Source organism: Colobus angolensis, unplaced genomic scaffold (genome assembly GCF_000951035.1).
Source record: "Colobus angolensis palliatus isolate OR3802 unplaced genomic scaffold, Cang.pa_1.0 Scaffold373, whole genome shotgun sequence".
In the NCBI taxonomy this organism is placed as follows: Eukaryota; Metazoa; Chordata; class Mammalia; order Primates; family Cercopithecidae; genus Colobus; species Colobus angolensis.
This window is the reverse complement of record NW_012117077.1, coordinates 136,624-141,949: the sequence shown is the minus strand read 5'-3', so window position 1 is coordinate 141,949 and position 5,326 is coordinate 136,624.

Here is a 5,326-nt window from a genome sequence, read left to right as displayed (position 1 = left end):
TTTTCAGAAAAAAAAGCATCAAAATAAAGCAATTAAGTGTAGAAAACAAGATTTAAATTACTATGGTTAAAAACACAATTGATAAGAAATTAGGTTATTTTCTGTGGACTAAAACAATCTAAAATAATGGCTCAAAATATGACTGATAACATATGACATGTCAGAAACACATAATAACATATCTATACAAATATAACTCAAAGAAAGTTAAACATCATTTCTTATTTGACAATGCTTCCTATAAAATGTATTGTATCCAATAACTCTACTTATTTTCTCTTTTTTTAGATGTTATAAGGGGCCCTCTGAAGCATCCCAAAGTTAAAGCTCAAAATGACCTAATTGTAGAATTTAAAATTTGATTTTGGAAAGCCTGCCAAATATGTCAAATATTTAAAAACTCAATCAAAACAGGATTACAAGTCACTATAAAACAATAATTGTAATTAATTTAGCCAAGATAATAATGAAAAAATTTCAAAAAGCAAATCCTGTATTCTTTGATAGGAGACTCAGTTTTCCAAAAAATCAAAAGACCTAAAAAATTAGCATGAGGCACACAGATCTGTTTCTCCTTCCCCTCTTTTTAAAATTTTTCCTGTTTACTCCACTTAGAGAAAAATCTTTTACTATCTCATCAATATTACATAAAAATCTTGTTTAAATCTTAGTTATGCTGGTGGTGTTAAGGCTCATTTTTAAAAACTCTTACAGTAAATTTATTTACTCAGTCAGTTTGATCATGCATATTTTTAAAATAAGATTTACCTTTTATAACCATTTTATAACTTTTTATAATTCAATTTTAATATTATAAAATTATTTTACAATTTTAAGTAACATGCAAAGTAGATAAAATTACTTCTCTTTCAACAAAAGCCACATCCTGATATCTTATTTTTCTTATACATTATGCATAAAGAATCATTTTTGTTACAGATAGTATGACAGTTAACATTGAGTGTCAACTTGATTGGATTGAAGGATGCAAAGTATTGTTCCTGCGTGTGTCTGTGAAGGTGTTGCCAAAGGCAATTAACATTTGAGTCAGTGGACTGGGAGAGGCAGACCCATCCTGCATCTGGATGGGCAACATCTAATCAGCTATCAGCGTGGCTAGAATAAAGCAGGCAGAAGATGGAAGAGCAGGTTTGCTGAGTCTTCCAGTCTTCATCTTTCTCCTGTGCTGAATGCCTCCTGCTCTAGAACATTAGACTCCAAGTTCTTCAGCTTTTAGACTCTTGGCCTTATACCAGTGGTTTGCCAGAGGCTCTCAGGTCTTGGGCCACTGATTGAAGGCTGCACTGTCAGCTTTCCTACTTTTGAGGTTTTGAGAATCGGCCTGATCAACCACTGGCTTCCTTGCTCAACTTACAGACAACCTCTCATGAGACTTTACCTTGTGATCCTGTGAGTCAAATCTCCTTAATAAATGCCCTTTCATACATACATATATCCTATTAGTTCTGTGCCTCTAGAGAACCCCTCAAATATCAGCTAGGAGTTTTAATTATATAGGTTGATGATAATTTTAAATCTTAGTAGCCCTAATTTTCAGTGAAAAACCTAAGAAGTAAGCAATTTTATTACATACCATTTCATGAATACATATCTCATAGTTTGTAAAAACATAGGCAATTTATAGATTAATTTCTAATGTGGAACAGGCCATATTTGCTAAAAACTCAAATATCTTTTTCTTCCCCCTGAAATAAGAAGCCAAATGCATACAAACATTCTTTTCTTCAACTTTTATTTTAAGTTCTGTGTACAGGTGCAGGATGTGCAGGTTTCTTCCATAGGCAAATGTGTGCTGTTGTGGTTTGCTGCACAGATCAAACCATCACCTAGGTATTAAGCCCAGAATTTAATAGCTATTCTTCCTGACGCTCTCCCTCCCCCTATACCCTCCCACCCTGACAGCCCCCAGTATGTGTTGTTTTCCATGAATCCATGTGTTATCATCATTCAGCTCCCATGTATAAGTGAGAACATGTGTTTTGTTTTCTGTTCCTGCATTAGTTTGCTGAGGATAATGGCTTCCGGCTCCATCCATGACCTGGTAAAGGACATGATCTCATTTCTTTTTATGGCTGCACAGTATTTCATGGTGTATATGTATCAGCTTTTCTTTATCCAGTCTACTGGTGATGGGCATTTGGCTTGATTCCATGTCTTTGCTATTGTAAACAGTTCTGCAATTAGCATACACAAATGCATATAAACTTAAACTCATATTTAGTACTTAATGTTTTAGCATTATTTCTTATTTGGAATATCTAGACCACTAGAAATTCAATGAATACCTATAATTTAATTTAGCTAGGAAAAACCCTAAGGTGTAATTACCAAAAATATTTGAAAAACCTATTTAAGTAAGTATATTGTAAACATAATTATTATTAAAAAGTCTATGTGTACTCTTTAATCCCATTTACATCTATTTAATTTATTACTTACAATTAGGTTTTAAAAATTGCATAAAATGTTAGACAAGTCTAGTCATCATCTGAAGTTAAATTTTTTATTAAAGTTATATACATGTATATTTTGCTAGTAACACAGAAAACATAACTGTCTATCTAACCAACAAAATTAGGCTAGTCTTACCTACTAAATGATTTACTCAAGTTACATGAACTTGAAAAATATTTGGGATTATTTATTTAAACTATGAAATATAGTGTATCTTTAACTTAATTTGTACCATGTAAAAACACACCAATACGTGTATAGACATATACATACAGGTAAACACAACATATAGCACACATATGTAAAAGCCAAAAAGATCAAGGATATTTATTAATGTTAAAGAGAATAGAACTTCAGACTTGAAAGAGACTTATCTAATCACAACTCGTGAGACTTCATAAAGAAAATAGGGGTATCCAATAAAAGGGGCTCACTGGTGCCAATTTTTGTTCTTTAAGAGGCCCTAGGGTCATTAGGAGTCTCTTCCAGGTGCTTCATATGTTATCAAATGTTACAAAAGGAAAAATGGACAAAAGTGAATGGAGGAACAAGTCTTAGAGGAGCCAGTTTGAAGAGGTATTAGATTTCTCAAAGGCAAATGAGGTTTTCAGTATTTTTTAAAATTCAATAGCTTTGGGGTACAAGTCATTTTTGGTAACATGGATGAATTATATAGTGGTGAATTCTGAGATTTTAGTGCACCTGTCATAAATCCTAGAATTCAACACTGTATAATGTGCTCTACCCAATATGTAGTTTTTTATTCCACACCCCATCCCATTCTCCCCTTTCTGAGTTTTACATAGTTCTTGGCAAAAAATATGCCAACAAGAAGAGAAGCAGACGGAGCACATATAGTTAGCAGGGATTTAAGAAGAAAGAAATTCAGCTGACTGAACTGCTTTTACAAAGAGAACAAAGTGCCCCACTCATGCTGTGTGTGTGTGTGTGTGTGTATGCCTATTTAAAAAAAATCTAGAAAGTAATTTTGGACTGTTTTATATAAGTATTTGTAGATTAAAATAACTTCATAATTTCTTAGAAGAATATATTTTCCATTAGTATATGTATGTACTAATATATACATATGCCTATTTATTCACTCTCTTTTGATGCCTCAGGGGCCCTACATAATCTCCCAAAGTTAGCTTGTGGTCAAAAATAGTTATTTTTGATTTTGATATTTGATTTCTGAAAGTCTGTCAAATACAACAAAGGTTTAAAACACTTAGTTAAAATATGATAATAATAATAAGCAGTTATTTTGCCAAAGTAATAATTGAAAGGATTTTAAAAGCAAAAGCTTTACTCTTCCATAGAGAGGAGACTCAGTTTTTCAAACAGTAAAAGATCTAATAAAGACAACATAAGAGAGAATTTCTCATCTCCCCTCTTTTTTCTTATAGTTTAAACATAAAAAGATTTACTATCTCTTATTATTAATACATGAAATTCTTGTTCAAATGGAAAAACTAAATTTTACTTCTTTGTTAGTGTGTTATCAATACTAAAGCTAATTTAAATAAAACCTTATAAAAAATCTATTACATCTGTTATCTTTTGACCACAAAAGATATTCATAAGCCTCTTATAACCTCTTATAAAATATTTTCTGGCCAGGCGCGGTGGCTCAAGCCTGTAATTCCAGCACTTTGGGAGGCCGAGGCAGGCGGATCACAAGGTCAGGAGATCGAGACCATCCTGGCTAACACGGTGAAACCCCGTCTCTACTAAAAAATACAAAAAACTAGCCAGGCGAGGTGGCGGGCGCCTGTAGTCCCAGCTACTCGGGAGGCTGAGGCAGGAGAATGGCACGAACCCGGGAGGCGGAGCTTGCAGTGAGCTGAGATCTGGCCAGTGCACTCCAGCTTGGGTGACAGAGCGAGACTCTGTCTCAAAAAAAAAAAAAAACAAAAAAACAAAAAAAAAAACAAAAAAATATTTTCTATTCATTTTTCTTTCCCCAACTTTTGCATCCATTTAGTTTTATCTACGTAATCTTTCCTTCATTTTGAAACAATCTTTAAATAACTTCTAAACTAGACAAGATTATTCTTTCTTGACAAATACACATCTTCATGCCTTCGCAAATTTACTCATCAAGAGCATATCTTACTTTTTGAATACATTCTGTATACAGAATTATTTCTTTTATATCCGGTAGTTTCACTTACATATATTAAATAATGTTTTAACTCTTAGTAACCCTAATTCCCAGTAAAAACATCTGGGAAGTAAGTAATTTTGAATTTTTTATATAAATATTTGTAGATGACAACCATTTCATACTTTTTCAGAAAGATATACTTTCTCAATTTTTTGTTTATTAATAGATCTAAATATATTTTTTCCTACACCATACAAAAATAAGGTACTGAAGTATATACACTTAAACTAATATTAATTGTTTTAGTTTTAGTATTTTAACTTACTTAGAAATGACTTAGAGATTTTATTATTATTAAATTAACACAGCATGACTTTCAGAATTTAAATTACAAAAAAGAATTTTGAAGCTATGACAATAGCAGACTTCTTAATGTCTTCTCCAGTCATCTTGGGTCCAAAGTTCCCACCTGCTACCTAAGGACAGTGATGAAGGGCAGGATACATTTGGGCCCTAAGTTTACATGCCAGGTGTAAAGCTCAGGACAGTAGACAGAATTGTGAAAAGGATGACTGGAGGATTTGAACCTCCTAGCATGGCCAAGAGACAGAGCTGGCCAGGGAGAATGGGGCCTTTTGGGGCTTGGCTCTGCACTACAGCTGATAGCACAGGTACTGTGGCCACATATATGTCCCCAGGCCTCACCATGGCCCCCTATCTAGGCCTCAGAATCTAAAGTTTCAA